General features: G+C 43.9%; 1 protein-coding gene across 1 annotated transcript in view; it reads left to right on the top strand.

Annotated features, from left to right (window-relative positions):
* The first annotated feature begins 452 nt into the window (after positions 1 to 452).
* RPL29 (ribosomal protein L29) overlaps positions 453 to 17,143 on the top strand; it is a 204,751-nt gene continuing 188,060 nt past the window's right edge. The window contains exon 1 of the mRNA XM_071755714.1: positions 453 to 490. The gene's annotated coding sequence lies outside the window, so the exon portion shown is untranslated. The remainder of the gene's footprint in view (positions 491 to 17,143) is intronic.

Here is a 17,143-nt window from a genome sequence, read left to right as displayed (position 1 = left end):
CCTCAGCTCACCTGTGGTGTTTGTACTGCTTCAAAAATTTTTTTTTCCCAAATTAACATTTTTAACCAGTCTTAAGCTTCTTGCAGCTTTTGTTTGTGTTTGGCAAATAGCTAGAGCTAAACTAATAAATCTGAAATTAAGTATCTCGTATGGAGGCATTCAGAAAACCAATAGATGGTGGTGCTTTTCCTTGTAGTTAGCTGGTGAGAGCACTGATAGGTGTGGCATAAGACCTGGTTTAAAATCTTCTCTTTAAATGATGAATGGGACCTTAAAATTCTCCAGTGCCACAGAACGGCCTTGTCAATAGACTGGGGCCAATTTTGTGATGGGTTTTTCTGGCCTTCTAGCCAGCTCCTTGTGGAGGTAGGTGCAATGACCAGGGGCTGATCTGTCACCAGGCTGAAAAATGACCAACCCATGTCTGGTGTGCTGCAACAGCTGTCACTGTCATTGCAAAACACTCTGTTGAGCTGTGTACACCTTACTTGTAAGTAGGTGTTCCTTTTCCTCTAATTAGCTCTGTGCTGCTGCTACTCCCAAGCACCTTGAAGCACTATTAAGTAGTAATAACTACTGATACATATGGGAGAAATCATGGTTAATACTTAGCTCATTAAGCTCCAGGACGGGCACAGAAAGGGGATTTTGTCTTGTACAATGCATAAAGCTCCCATGGGTGTGCATGGCTTGCTTGCAGAAGAGTTACACTTGGAAGACAAGTGGTTTGGTTCCCGGGTATTGGACTCTGTCAGATCAGTGAGGGAGAAAGCAATACTTACAAGTTGAGCCTCCGTGGTTTGTTTTATTTTTGTTTTTATTTTAGTTTGGTTTTTATCCAGAGGTCTTTGAAGCCAAATGGAAACTCCAAAGGAGTGGTGATTCAAGCCCTTGGTCTGTCTATGGGTATGTGGAAATGAGCTGGAGTGGTGGAGATTGGCCATATCACTCCAACTTGCTCCAGCTACATCCCAGACCTCTTTTCTGTACTGCATTGGTGTCTCTCCAATAGCTGAGGCAGTGACAGGGAAAGCTGAGTGAGCTGCCCCCTCTGCACAATGCAGTTGTAAGGGGAAGAGTTCCTGTGCAAGAAGACAGCAGGACACTTGCACTTGCCAGCTGGAGCTCTTGATTTGCTGCAGCATTTGCAGGGCCCTTGAAGTAACTGTCCTTTAGCAGGGACAGGACTTGTAGGTGCTACAGGGCAAGAGGCAGCTTTGGGGAGAAGCAGAGGCCAGGAAATAGTATTTTGGCACTTGGATTCACCTTGTGTGGGCCATGTCCCAACTTTACTGGCACAATGAATTGAGTGTACTACTGGCATAGTGAATTTAACCAGAAACAGATCAAGAGTGGAAGTTGTGCTTTTTTCACTAAGTCTGCATTGGGCTGCTGGTGTTTTTGCACGAGCTGGAGTGGTCATGTCCTCCTTAGCAGTTTTTCTCTCTTGCTTTTCTTCTTAATGATGATGAAGGCCCTGGTTGCCTGATCTTCCACAACTGTGAAAGTGGCCTTGGCTGCTGCTTGGAGCCTGAGCCTTCAACACCACTTCTCAAGGGCTGCCATGCTGACCTTCTGGTGCCCCCCTCCTTCTGGAAAGAGTGTGTGTGTGCACATGTCAACCTACAAGGCTGGCACGGGTGATGCATCCTCAGCCTGGCTCCTTCAGGGCTTCCTGGCTGCATGCCCCATCCATCTCCTTTTGCCCTGTTCTAAGAAAAGAATAGGCTCAGGTACTGCTGTCTGTCCACACCATGTTCTTGCTGGAACTTGCTCTAGTCTGGCATTAAAAAATAGGAAGAACATACCCTGTTATGACTGTGCTGTGGCAAGAACACGGTTGTATTCATGTAGAACTATTGCAGTCTGTTTGTAAGGCATGATATAATTGAAAAGTCTGGCACATTTCCCACAGCAAACATTGTTAATCCCCACTAGCTAGGATTAGTCACCACTTCTTACAAGCCTTGACACAAAGCTAGCAAGTTACTCAGTTAATCTGCACTTACAGGATAAATATTGCATCCTGTGGGAAATTAGGCAGCATCTTCTTCCTCTCCTATTGTACAGTGATGCATTATGTCTTTTATGCCTGAAGGTGGAGGGGAAAAATGCAATAACACGAGATTGATAATACCAGACACCTGCTATCACAATGCAGCTGGATCAGTTGGGAAATTTAGTACAAAATACCTTGCAGAAACCATGCAGTGAATATAAACAGCATCTTTGTGCTCGTCGTGGCACTGGAGAATTTTCCTGTTGCACAACAATAACTCCACAGTGCCACAAAGCTGCAAGACTCTTCCAAGTGTCCTCTCTTCCTTTTTACTGTGGGTTTTTTCTGCATGTGATCTTGAGGTGTATCTGCAAGTAGTGTTGTTGGGGTTGGTTGGTATATTTCCCTTGAAATGAAGATCATGGAGACGGAAAGGTGCATCAGGCTCTCAGCTTTTGCAGAATACAAAGCACAGCTCCAAGTTTTCTCATCAACAGTCTCCAAAACAGCAAGATCTTACTGAGTAGGTGACCTGAAATACCATTTTTGTGGGCAAGACAGCTGAGTGGATCTGGAAACACCAGGTTTCCAGCTGTTGAGTAATTTACTTGTGGAAGCTGCCTTGAAGCAGAGCACCAAGGAAGTTCAGAGACTTGACTTCAGCAGCCCTGGTAAAGAGTTTCTTGCAAGCCTGCATGTTGTTTAGTGAAATCAAGACCACCAGTGTGCAAAAGCAGAGAAAGAAGGAACCTTGTGTCTGAGGAGCTCTTGATTTGTGAGGAGTTTTGAAAATTACCAATTTCTGTGTGGTTTGATCCAAAACTGTTGAAAAAATTTGTTAAGCAAGTATTCCCTTAGATGCTTAACTCTGCATATGTTTTTGACCAACTGAAGTTACATTGTGTCTTAAGTTAGGGGACAAATAATTAACAGATGTTTCTTTACCTCTAATTTATCATCTCACTGGACTGAGTCATGTTTTTAGGGATTTAATCTTAAATTTTTCTCCCAGTCAGTGAAGTGGAGTGTTAAATCTTAAACTGGGTGCTTTTGAAAAGGACTCAGGATAAGACCTTTTTCTATTTTGACATTCCTTCTAGTTTTCCACATTACTTCACTTAGACACATTACAGTGTGACTAGGTGTCCTTAAACCCAGTAGTTAATTATGTTCCCCTCTTGCCCCATTAAAAAAAAAATTTTCTGGTGACCATGTGTGTGACCAGCCCAGACAGCCCAGCATCTTGTCTGAGTAGATTCCAGCTGCCAGGCCAAGTCTGCTGTGGGTATCATAGCAAGCTGAGGTTTTGACATCTGGTGATGTTTGTGACTTATCCTTGTCTTTTGTGGTGTTGGCTGTCTCTCTAGAAAAGATGAGGATTTGTTTGCATCCCATCACTAGCAGACTAAAATAGTTAAACGTGTGATGTGAGGGTTACAGCCAGTTGAGCAGTGAAATTGTGTCATTACCATGAATCCAACAGCAAAGCAATGCTTTAATCTCTTATTGCTGCTGCTCCTGGCTGTGCTGAGGAAGGTTGTCACACTCAGTATATGCTTAGGAACTGTCCCACCAGTGGTTTGGGTTATGTTTGCTTCTGTCAATAACTGCAGGAAGAAAGCATTCAGCTTGTCCCTGCAGTCCTTCCTTTAGCAGCATCCTGGCCCCATGTTCAGGGTGGCCAAGCAGAAAGGCATCAGCCCCTGCTGGCGCCTCAGCAGTCAGGTCTAAAAGCTGTAATGTTTCTGTGCTTGCCTCAGTTTGCATCTTTTGTCCCTGACAAACCACATTGGTAGGACTCTTAGAGCAAATGCAGTGCTCAGGTTGTCTTTGTAAACTGACACTACCCTGTAGCTCCTGGAGGGAAGGCCTGGTGTTTCTGTGGTGCCTGGAGATGTTCAGGGGAGAGGTTGGAGGTTGGTTGGGATGAGTCGCTGAGTCAATTGGAAATTGCCAACAGTATTTTTCTCCTCTTCTGTCCCCATCTAGAGTTTACACAACAAAGTTATGTTACTGTTGTTTCCTTTTCTGTATTCCCTGTCAGACAAGGTCATTTTTGAAGCCAATGACCAGTTAAGCTTTAATTCTGCAACCATGGAAATTATTATCAAAGGGGACAAGCTTCAAAGTAGATGATTAACTGGCACATCCGATGGCTGGTTATGTTTTAACAGGCTCCTTTTGCACAATTCCCTTCAGCTGTCTTGAACCTGAACTCACATGAAAATGAGTTTCCCATGAGATGTAATGGGGTTGACCCTCCCTTCCAGTGTAGCTAAAGCATCCTGTCCTGGCTGAATAAATAGATGGTAGGAGAAAGCACATTGTCCCCTCATAATAAATTCCTAACAGCTTTCCCTGGAAGCCCAGATGTTGTCCCTGCTCTCAGTCCCATGTTACTGTTCATAGAATGTGGTTTATTTTCTGCTGCTGGGATTATGAGGACAGTCAGAGCTGCCCTGAGAGAGAGGTACAGCCTCTCATAGTCCTTAACTAGTGAAAGCATCAAGGTGGGTTAAATCCAACCCCACTCCTGTGTTGGCTCAGGTTTTGGAGTAGCTAAGAGCCAGGTTTCTGTGAGATTAATTCATCAAGGAGATGTAATTCATCAGAGAAGTACCATGGTGCCAGGAGGAGCAAACTAAGGGCTGGGTTATAATATCATGACCTAAATTGGCCCTTCTACTGCTGCATTTGGAAATGTTGTCTTCCTAAAAGAAAACGTTGTGAATCTGTAATGTGTTTTGGTGCAGAGCAGGTATGCAATATTTATAGTCTTCTCATCTGAATCAGCTGCAAGGTTTGAATGTTTTATTTTTAATAAAAGAAGGCTGACAAACCAGAGGGGAATACAGCTATGCAGTAGATCTTCATGGAGAAGATGTTGTCAGAAGGGGAGCTTTTTTTAGTAAATTCATCTGTTGTTTCATGCATATACTGCATCAGTCTTTCCCTTATGGCTTCCCTTTGCTGTGGTTTGAAAGGTGCATTGAGAAACCTCAAACCATCTTGCTCCAACCTGAAATGAGGCAGGGGCTGATGTGGTTAAAGCCCTCCAGACCCAAACCCTTGGCTGCCAGCTACCAGCAGAGACTCCGTTACCTGCAGAGCTCTGCCCACCTGTGTAAGCACAGAATCTGCCACAGAAATTTAGCCCCTGTTGGAAAACACCTATGACAACTGTTTTCAGATGGCTTTGTCCGCTGTACCTTGCCCACTTTTGGGTGTTTGATCTTGCTCCTGTACCACTAGCACGGATGTGTCTGGTCTGGTGGGGCTGTCCCTGTTTGACTGCAGTCTAGTCCAGAGGCCACCTGCTCCTGAGAGAATTAATCAGGATTTGCCTTCCTGGTGGTGCCGGGGGAGTGTGAGGCTCAGAGGCAGGCATGCAGCCCCAGCCTTGGCATCCTTCCCCAGGTTCTATTATCTTGTCTTCCTCAAACAATCCCTTCCAGCTCACGTGCAGCTGAGAGCAGACACTGGCCTTTACTTTGGTTTATTTACAGCAGCTTCATTTTTGTTCTGTTTCCCCCTATTAGCAATAAGGAACAAATTCAGTTCTTGGCTTAATCAGGGAAACTGTGAGCAGACTCATGCCTGGGCACTTGGAGGCTGTTTTTAAAAGCCTGCTGGTCTCAGTGTTATGATGTAAAGCTGATAAATCTTTAAAGGGAAGGGCACAAGGCTGCTTGCAGGGGCCTGGCATTACCTTCTCCTGACAGTGGTAGAGACCAGTGGTGTATGGCTCTTTCATATCAAATAAGGACATCTTAAATTTAACTCTGCTTAAAGGTCTAAACTCCTCAAGTCTTTCTGAACAGCTTCTGCAACAGGCTTGAGCAGGGCAGGTATTCACATTTGTCCACAGGCTGTCTGCCATCCCCTTCCCCGCAAATAGCTGTGAGCCAAAGCTTTGGCTCAGTCAGGAAGCAGAGCAAAGTGGTGTGTGTCTGCTGGACAGCTGGTAGTTGAGACCTGTAGTGTTGAAAGCTTCTGACAATCAAAAATCTGATTAGAAGGGGTTTTTCCTTTTTTCTTTCTAACCACATGAATGGAAACTGTCATTCTCACTTAGCAACATGATCCCTGATCCCAGGCCTTTTAAAAAAATCTGGAACATGCAGACGCGGGAGGAGGAGCCAGCAACGGCAAACACCTTGTTCCTGTTGCAAGTGATGTCCTTGTCCTGGTGGGGACTGGCTCAGGTGTGGGACCTGTGTGGTTACACTCCAGCTGGAATTTCATTGCCCTCGTTGGCTGCTGTTGCAGTTGTGTAACTGTGAGTTGTCATCCAGGATGATAAACTGAGTTTTGTGCCTGGTAAAACTTGTCCAACTATTTCCATGTTGGAAATAGTGAATCAGATGCCTGTCTCTAACAGTGCCAGCCAGAATGTGTCTGGAAAGAACATCTCAGAATAAACCAGCTGCTACAGCTGGGAATAAAGGTGACAAGAAGTGGCCCCAGAGCCCTTTTTCATGTCTGAAATAGAAGTGGTTAAAGTTTAGAGAGTTGTTTATTGGTTAACCATCCTTAGACCACTGTGGTTACAGCAACACTGCTGTAACAGCAGCAGCATGGCCATTTACTAATCTCTTTCTCTGTAGCTCCACTGGGATACATTTGTCCTTCTTTTCCCTTTCTCTCATCAGCCTTCTGCCTTTTAAAATGCAGAATGTTCATATAAGGATATCTTAAAAAAAAAAAATCCAGAATTGATTTTACATGACAGATGTTACTGTCAAATTTAGGAAGATGGCCAAAAGGCTAACAGCAGAACCAAAGAACAATTGAATAACAGAATTTTTCAGGGCCAAGTGATCTGCTGTGACCTGGAATGCTATTTTCACAGCAGTCTTTTCTACATCTGAACAAGAGAGGGAATCTATCAGGGTACTCAGGGCAATGCCAGTAGGAGCAGCCTTGGATAGTTTTGAGCTGTGCTTTCCCATAGTGACTGTCTACATCCCTTCTTTTGTTGTTCCTGCTTTTTGAAAGACTGTACTGTAACTGCTGCCTTCTGGGAGCAAAGACTTCTTTTTACCTTATAGCAAATGATCCTTTAATAGAAGGCTAGATTTGGTTTGTGTGATCCACAGTATCTTTGAGACCCTTGCATCCAGCTCAGTGAAGATGCTGCATGAACTGACAGTGTCCAAGACTTTGTAGAAAGCTGACAGTCAGCAAACCCAGCTGGGAAGCAGTTTCCCCCAGAATTAGACAGAAACAGAATTTGTTGAGCCTCAGAGACTGGAGTATTGCTCCTCTTTGCCAAAAAGCTGAGCCTGATTTGAAGCTTATGGGAGGACCTGGGTCAGAACTTAACTTTGTAAATGTGTGAAGCCACTGCCTGAATGGCTTTATATCTGCTGGCACAAGGAGGGACATGGCCAATTCTCCTATTTCTTCCCAGTTCCCTACTAGTTACCTACTTCCTAGTAGAGTTTACTTTTGTGTAGTACTAGCCCAGTTTTGCTGGTTTATACTGCAGGCTATTGGTGAGAAGTACATAGGCACTGGACTTTTAACAATAGACATTCACTTAACATGCTTGCAAGTTTTACTGTGTTGCTTTGTTATGCTTGTGCAGTTTGTGAAGGGCTAAGGGATGGAATAAGAAGAAACATGATATAAATTGGTATTATTGTGTACCTTCTAGTGTCACCCTTGAGGAAATCCCAACTGTACTACTTCTCTTTAAGGACAACAGCAGAGATTCAGCCCTCTACTCAGGGAAGCACTGAATCAGCTTTTTCCATTGTTGATAATGAAAGTGCAAGGAGATAATCTGTAAGTGCAATGGACATGCCCTGCAGCCTGTGCCAGCAGTCCCCAGATACCAGAGGTGCTGAGGGGGGGTCAGGCTGTTATCACTGGGCTTGGGTGTTTGTGATCTATGCTGGAGATCTGTTCTTACCATGAGGAGGCTGTGGAGGTGGGGAGGGCTAAGGAGGCTGAGATGCTGGAGTCTGTGAGGGCAGTGAGAGGGATACAAGCATGTTGATAAGATTTGGAGGAGGAAAGCCACTCCCAAGGGAGTGGGAGATGAAGACAGGAGCAGGGAGACCTACCTAAGAAGCCTCATGGAGGCATTTTTCACACCATTTCTAGGAGGGCACAGATTCCAACTTCAGCAAATCTTTGATCCCAGCCTTTTCCCAAGGCTTTTAGAGGACCACGCAGCTCTGTCTTGCAACAAAACTGGGCCTTGAAATGCTCTGTGCAGCCTCTCTGTTGGCAGCCACATCATCCCAATCAATAGCATCAGTCCATCAGCCTTCCAGCAGCATTTAGTAGTTTGGGCACAATCAGGGCAGTTCAAAAGCAGGCCCAGAGTGCTCTGAGTTTAATAGCAATCGGTCCTACCCCTGACTGGTATCAGCTGAACCTCTGCTGGTGTCAGGGAGCTGTGCTGGTTCAAATTGAATTCAGGTCCTGATAGTAAAGTTTTTCTTAAATCCTGTTCTAGGAGATGCTGCTCCTATTAACATGGAGTATCTTCCTCTTGAATATAAACATTTTACTGCTGTTAAGTGCACAATTGTTTAAATTGTGCAGCAATAGCAGTGTGCATTTATCAGCTCCTCCGTGGTGATTGTGAACTGCAGCCTGATGGCTCTGGGGGCTGAAGGCTTAGCAGGGGCTACCCCTGGAGCAGGAAAAGCCCAGGCTTTGCAAGAAAGCAGGGGGTGGGAAACAGCAGCCCTTTCCTCACAACCAGAATGGGCTGTAGCTGGGTGTTTGGGGGGTGAGTTCATATCATGCAGCATATGCAGAAAATGTGCAGCAGAGCTCTGGCTGTTCAGCTGCTCATGGAATCTAATGTATTTTCTTTGTGGAGAGAGGGAATCCTGAGTCTTGAGACGAAGCTCTAGGGTAATATCAGCATCACTGCCCACCACCCTTCCTCGTGCACCGTCTCAGAACAAGAGAAGAAGAGATATTGGAAGTTTCAGTTTTTGTTTAGGGAGCATAACCCAGCTTGGATCAGCGACTTCTACAGTGCCAGTGTGTTGCTTTTGCTCCATGAGAAGGTATCGCATAGCACTGGGCTGTGTTAAAGTCCAGAGTCCTGTTCTTGAGTGTTTGAACCCTGGTTAGAAAACTGGAGGTCCCTTGCACCCCTTGAAGGTGTTTTATATAAGGTGGTTGGATCACCTGCACACAAAGGCAGTGGATTGAAATCTGAGAATTTGTCTAGAAAAACAAAAAAACAGTGAAGGCTGTTGGTGATGGCTTAAAGAGTTTTGAAGATAGGATTCTACCTTTAAAAAGGGTGTGTGGGATGAAGGAAGCAAATGAAGGACAGATGTAAGGAGAAGGCTGTATGTAGGTTTTGTATTTGCAGTCCTTCCATGTTTTTGCTTCATTATCTTTCTGGAAGGTGATGGAGAATACAGAAACCAAATGTTTTGTTTGTTTTTAAGTATTTTAATGTTTCCCTTGAAGGTTGGGAGGGCCCTGTATTGGCCTTAAGCCACATGTTTTGTTTTTTTTTCTTCTTGGGGGTGGCAGGACAGGATAATTTTTGTTGTTGTTGTTTTTTTCCTAACTGAGGTGAGACTTGTTGGAAAAATCCCTCGAAGATCAAAGTCCCTTGGGCTTGGCATTGGGAATAAATGCTGTTCATGGTGTACAGAGCATTGGGCAAGATACAGAGCAGGCCCTTTGCAGTGATCTCTGTTATGTCTGCCTACCACACAGGGATTGCACAATTATTGCAGAACAGAACTCAGTGCTGGTGTATCTAACAAAATTTGTTATATAAATCTTTACAAAGACAAGGGGCAAAAAGAAGGGCAGTGCACTCAGGAGTCTGAATGCTGGGCACAGGGAGCACGTGGCTGATCTCAACTGAACAAAGTTCTGCAGCAGAAGTTGTGTGCATCAGCACAACCCACAGCAGAGGTACTGGAGCCCTCTGTGACTTGGCCAGCAACCTCTGTAGTCCAGGCAGCATTTTCTTTCAGCCTTCTCATGATAAGTGTATCTTGGCTTGCTGTTAGTGCTGGAAGAAAAGTTGGTTTTAAAACTCTTGTTTGCTAACAAACAGTGTCACGGGAACACCTTCTTGTTCCATTCTCCTCTGCAAGCCTTGGTGTCACTGTGGCCTCCAAGGCAGGACTTGAGTTATTCTGCTGGAGTCAGGCTTGGTGCATGGTGAGGAAAAGCCCCCTTTGCTATGTGGAAGGAGGGTGGTCTCTCACTGATGGATTTGAGGCTCTCTTCTTTATCTTTCCATTGCTTGGTTGTGCAAGTGGAAATACTGGGAAGGTCATGTACCTTGTCCTCTGAGGGACACGTGTTCTGCCCTCACTTCATTTCCATGATGCCAGACAAATTCTTATAAACAGTGCCAAGCTGAAATTCACCAAGTATCAAAACTCCTGTTAATACACAGAGTTCCCTTATACCTTTGAATATCGACTTATCTCCTAGTTAGAGATAAGACACAAAAGGGCAGATCTGCCAAGGGAAATGATAAGACTCCCATGCCACTGAATGAATTATTATCTTATGTAAACCAGACAAAATGTGTGTCCTGAACCTCCATGTTCAACCAAACTACAGCTGTTTCAGAGCAGATCCAACAGCACTACAAAGTACCGTTTATTTTTTTGTTTCCCCTAGACAAAGCACTCCCATGGTAAGTGAGAATGAGAACAAACAGCCCACCCCATCACTCTGCTGCTAGATCAAACCTGGTAGGAAGTTCAGCTTACAGCTGGCTTGTTACAGTAGCCAAAGGAGGTGAGACAAAAGGCCATCTCCCAGACCTTCATGCACAGAGATGCTGATTCAGAACAGTTCCTCCCTGAACACTCTTCTCTCTTCGATCAGTTGTTCAGTGGTTTCCAGAACCTGAGACTAGAACCAGTGGACTCTTTCTTTGTGAATTTGTCTGGGCTCCACAGCAGCTCCGTGGTATGTGGTTGCACAATCCCACAGTGTGTAAACACACACTGTTAACTAAGCTGCAGATAATGCTCCTTGTAGAGCAAACCACACCCCAAGACCTTGTTTATAAAAAGATGAGAGGGGACCACATTTGAAGACTGTTTCATGGCAACTGAAGTCATAATTAGCACAGCTATCTTTGCATGTTGCAAGATAATTTCTCTTCCGGAGGGGGTGGATGTTAAAATATATGTAAATAATCAGTTAAAATGAAGGGCTCGTTACTGACTCGGTCTCTAGTTGCAGTTTGCTAGGCAAACTTGGATAATGTGTATTCTTGAGCCGTCACTGCAAATTACATACAAAAAGGGAAAGGGATTTTGGAAAAGGATCTTATGCTGTGTTCTAGTTCACACGTCATTCTTTTTGAAGGGAAAAGAGTCTCAGGTGTGTGACTTCCTGAGCTGGGTGTGAGCTAAGCATAGTTCAGTACAGCAAAGGCAATTTTACAGTCCTGCAGTTCTCAGGCATGGCTGAGAGCTGAAGTGAGTGACAGCACAGCAACCTTTACAGTATTAGCTGTAATTATAGGCTGTCATTCTTCATCAGAATGGGAGAAAAAAAATCAAATATTTACTATTGAGGATAAATGGAGAAGCAAGAGGGTTTATTTTAGTGTGTGTGTGCAGAGGGAGGACCTGGTCCTGCACTTCTAAACCGGCTGATCTGAGAGCTGTCAACATCTGCTCCTGCTCTTTGTCAGTAGATGCAGGAGACACAGTGATCATGTAGAAAGGTCCAGAGCTGACAAGGTGCCATGGCTGAGCTTTTTGTATTTTTAGCATTGCTGGTGGCAGAGATACTGACAGCAGAATGATCCCAGCTCCCTTCAAGTGAGAAATGATTCACACTCTGTTAAAATAAGCTTGATGCAAGCAGCCCTGCATCCTCTGAAATGAGGGCTGCAGCTCTCAAACTTTTAAAAGGACCTTTCTTTCTTGTTCTTTAGAGAAGGCTCTGCAGGTTTTTACTGTTAGTTTGTATCTCCTGTTTCTGGTCAGCTCCCCTGGACAGCTTTTTTGGACTCTCTTTTGTACTCTCTTTTGCTCTGGCCTGGCACTGAAGCTGAGCATTAGATATTAAACTCCAGTCCACTTGGTATCCCCAGTGCTAATATGAATTGTTCTTCACTTCAGCCAGGTGATAGTCCTTTCTGTTAAGAATCCTGCAACAGTTAATGCTCCCTCCAACCATGCCTCTGGAGTGGAGTCAGAGAAAGCATGATCTTGTGATACCAGAGCATCTTGTCCCTGGCCATCTGCTCTGGGTACTTTCTGAGGATTGAGAGATCTATCTCCAGATAAGTGACGTTTGGTTTCAGTGGGAGAATATGCAACTCTAGCTGAAGGTTTTACATAGACTTGAAATAAAGAAGGGGGAGGGAGCATGAAGTGGGGAAAAATATATTTTGGTAATGCTTATGGTTTACAAGGTCTTACAATTATTCCAACAAAGGGCTTGCACATGCCATTCAAAGGCAGCTGTAGAAACAGCCTTCACCAAGTTGATACTTGTTTTGATTAGTTGGTTAATTAGGCAATTGGTTACTTAGGCTGTATAAAAGGACATTCACAAATGTGGCAGAAGCACATCAGTTCAGCACAAAATACTGGTACTGAGTTTCCACACATTTGAAAGTTGTGAGTCCCAACTAAACTCTTCTCCTTTTAGCAACATATCTTAAGCAAAATCATTCCCCTGGGCTCCCTCTGTGCAGGGGGAACCGGGATGGAGGCCTGGCTTTTTCCCTGAGATCTCCTGGGGTAAGGTTTGATGAGGAATGCTGTTCCCTTACCCAGAGTTGTGCAGCCTCACATAAACACCTTGAAATGAGTGGAACAGCTCGTTGAGTTTTCACGTGCAGGGCAGTGTACACGTTCCTCTACAGTCAAGGTTGCTTGTTCTGGGCTTGCTCCCTAGTGCAGAGCTGCTCTCCATGTGTTCCCGTGCAGGTGAAGTGAGTCAGCTCCAGGAGCTGAAATAATGATTCAACTGCAAGTTTAAACAGAAGTTGCAGGATGGTAAAAAAGCTTCATGTGGACTTTCTACTGTTCTGACAATTACTTATGACCTTTCATACAGTCATGATAAGTGGCTTTATCAGGAAAAATCCTGAAGCAGGAACCCAGCTTGTTAGCAGAATCACTTGGGTTGCAAGTGACAGTTCTTTCCTTCCCTTTACAAGCTTGATTGCCACATTTTACATGGCAGCATTTATTCTGAGAAGAGTTGACTGAGACTGTAGCCACATCACTGATTTATGCACCAGATGCCATCAGATTGCATTTGTGTTAAGGAATGAGCCATAAGCAGGGAAGTGGAAACTGGCTTAAAAGGTGAACATCCTCTGGATATCTAGGTTCAGATCTTAGGTAACAACTTAAAATTAGTATTAGCAACTCCTAGATGTTTACAGAGGGGTGTGTTTCTGTTGGGGTGTTTTTGTGTTGTTTTTTTTTAATTCAGGTGAGTAAATCAGTGCCCAGTTGTCCCAGTTGAGGACATGATGGAGACTGGCTAATAATTCAGGTGAGATTTGGGGTGCATCTACAGAGCAGTGTACAACCATAGGGAAGAGATTTGGTTAATCAGTTGAGTTATTAACTGTATTTATTCACATGGGACTTTGAGCAACCTGATCTAGACAAAGATATCCCTGCCTATGGCAGAAGGTTTGGACTTGATGGTCTTTGAAGGTCCCTTTCAACCCAGACCAGTTTATGATTCCTCTCCCTACCAGGTACAGCTTTGTGAGGAGGACAATGCCAATGTATAGTGGGTTTAGGTTTTCTAGAACTTGTTCATTCCTTTCCAAGAATCCCAAACATTGTTAGCTACTCATTGGAATGGATTCTATTTCTTCTCTTTTACTTCTCATTTAGGGGAGGGAGAACTTAGAACATGCAAGAAGCAGAGTAAGGAAAGCAGGGAAAATGCCAACTTGTGTGCCTCAGGCAAACCTCAGAATGCTCCCAAATCATAAATCTTGTTCCAAGTCATATAGATGTGTTTCTCAGTGAAATAGTTTGAAAATTATTTAAAAACTTTTTTTTTTTTAGTTAAAAGCCCTAAAAAGTAGAAAAACATCTGTTTTTTTAGAAATAGCTTAAAAATGCAGCTTGAGGTATGCCTGGGTTGGAAAATTGCAACACAAGAGCTGTACCAGGCATACAGGAACATAATCTGTAACAAAGTATATATTATGTAAACATAACGTTTACTGTGATATAAAATATAGCTGCAAGTGTGTGATAGAGAGAACATTAAGCAGGTTCTGGTGTGTTTACACTGGGGAAATTGTAAATGGATGTTAGAGAACCTGCTTCATGACTGGCATTTAGATTAGGTAGGCAGGCAGATAAATATTGTAGAAATTGCTGAAATGCCAAGACCCTCAGACATTTAGTCAATGTTCTTCTGGGAACCTAAGGGACAAATAACACCCAGCAGATTCCCAGACATATCCTTTACTTTAGAATGTAATAGGAAAATCAAGTCAAGCTGAGCACGTTGTTATTTAGGCTGTTTCTGCTCCACAAAGATTGCTTTAAAATGCAGTTTTCGTATTTTTGGTATCTTCATGAACAGAAATCTGTGTTCTCTTTCATTTCTCAAACCACTTCTAACTTCCGAGCTACTTATTTCTTCCAGAGCAGGTATTTTAAACCCATTTTGTTTTCTCCTCTGCCTTTTCTGCCTGTAGATTCAGCAGTGTTCCTGAGCACATTAATTGAGGGGTATGGCTGTGAGGAGGTTCAGGACAATGATCCTCTAGATAAGGCTCCCCCAGGACACCTACACAGAGGGGAAAGCTGGGTGGTAGGTACTGGGTGATAAAATTTCTGCCAGGCCAGTGTGAAAACTCTGCTCCCAGCCTGGCTCATGTCAGTCCTGTCAGCTCAGAGATGGTAGGTAGGACTGGTGTTACCACAGGGAAGGTGAAATAGATGGACTTTTCTTTCAACCCCCTGCCCAGTGCCTCTTGGATGAGGCTGGGAAAGCTTGCCCATCAATCATGACAGCAAAGCAGGAATGTTGCTTTGGGGAGAGCCCTGTAATCAACTCGGAGGGAAGAACTAATAAAACATCTTGAAGATACTCTAAGAATAATGTAGTTCTGAAACTCTAAGGACTACATTATAAATGTGAAGCTGCTGGAGTGGGTCTGTTCTTAAAAGTCTTCTATTCAAATGTTGAGCTTAATACTGCTATAAAGTACAGAGCAACCACCAACCAAGGCACTGACATATCCTAGCAGTGTCTTAGCACCCAACCAGCCCTGAAAATGCGTATCTTCTTCTCTTGTCCTGAAGCAGTCTGCATGTTAGGCAAGATGTTCCAGGTCCTGTGGGTATCCTCCTGGGTGATCAGCAGATGTTCTTGGAGTCTTAAGTATCAGAAGATTTGGAATAAAATCTGGGATGTTAAGTTAGAGCTCATTACACATTGGGTACCAGAGCCACTGCTCAGCTCTGGGTGCCTGCTGGGAGCTCCGTTCTGTCTCCAGCTGGGCAGAACAGTGATTGCATCCAGCACTTTTTTGGAGGCTGCTGGTGTAAGCATGGCTCAGTGCTCTGGGGTTGCACAGAGGGTGCAGGAGGTAGAAATCGAAGAACCACCCAGGCCTGAACACTGCTGCTTCCCTGGTGCTGGTTAGGTGTCAGACATGGAAGGTAATTACCTGATGTGAGGGCTGTTAACACCCTATCTGTGTGGTGCTGGCCAAGGTAATGAGCACCTTGACTTCACATCTCAGAAGAGTAACTATAGAAGTTGCTTTTGGTAATGTGCTGATGATGTGATGATAAAATTGGTGATGTGTTTGTGGAATCATCACCCTGACTGCTACTCAGCTTGGGTTTTCTGTGTGATTGTCCTTGTTGGGCTTGAGCTCTTGCATTTTGTATTTTTGAGACTGTGCTACTGGTATTGAGGAAACACTATTCCAGATCCTTTCTTCGTTTGGACTTCTTTCATTTTGCTGTTCATCATCTATGGCAATGTCTATTCTGACACTATCCTGGCTAGATCTCATTTTAAGCTAAATCATATCCTCCTGCCATGTGGGGCCAGGCAGTGAGTATTGGCTAAACAGAAGCTGGGCAAGCCACAACGGGCTGGGTTTGAATGAGCAAAGTAAAAATGGAAATTACAGGAATGTAATTTTGAATCTCTCAGTGAGTCAGTCTGTTTGTTAGCAACAGAATGGCTTTTGGAGATTATCTGAAAACTTGGGAGGAAGAGTACAGGACATACCACATCACCTGTTCTGACACTGCATAGATAATTCTCCTGCTGGGAGACTCCAGAAGATGGGTTGCCCAACAAGAGTTGTGCTGGCAGAGTTGGATTCAGAAATAAGAAAGGAATTGAGTATGTAGCCTTGGACTTAAAACACAAAAATCAGAGTACAGTTGTGTTCTATTCTCTTTTCAAGATAGATCTGTGAAATTTAAAGAGAAAGAAGGATAAAGTGCTCTCTGATCTGGAAAAACTTCTACTTCAGTATTAATCTGAAAGCAGATGGGAAGAAGAGCCCTGTCCAAATGAAGGTGGCTTTGTGATTTATCCTTTAATAATCATCTTACCTTGACAGGGAGGCATAGCATCTGTGTGATGATTGATCTCTGACTCTGTTTAGTTACTGAATATTATTAATTGTAAAAAAAACCAAACCCAAAACATATTGTACTGCCCTGGGCAGATTCTGTCTAGGAACTGTTGGAGACCCTGTTTCCCTGGTACTTTGCAGTGATGACCATATGGGAAATACCATTTTTAAAGTATTGGCTGGCAGGTGTGAATTGTTACCTCTGTGCAGATGGACTGAAAAAATGGAGCCTATCTGAGTGTCCTCTGAGCATGGTGTTCAGAGGAGCTTCTCGACAGCCACACTTGCACCATGGTTGTTTAATGTGTGCATGGTGCTCCCACCCACTCAGAGCATTTGCTTGGAGCAATTTTGTAAAAAGTGAGACTTCTGTGAGTGCAAATAGTTTTCAATGACCTCATGAGGATGGAAGACACAAATGCCCTGGGTCTGATCCTGTCATTTTTGCTCAAACTCCGAGTTTTGTTGGCTTGGAGAAACCAGCAGTTACAGGTGTGACTAGGCCATGCTGCTAATGATACTCCTCTTGAATTTCACATTCCTTTTTGTAAAGCAAGACTGAGACATTTTGTGAA

This window comes from Heliangelus exortis, chromosome 12 (genome assembly GCF_036169615.1).
Source record: "Heliangelus exortis chromosome 12, bHelExo1.hap1, whole genome shotgun sequence".
Lineage (NCBI taxonomy): Eukaryota > Metazoa > Chordata > Aves > Apodiformes > Trochilidae > Heliangelus > Heliangelus exortis.
This window is presented reverse-complemented; position numbering and strand designations above follow the sequence as displayed.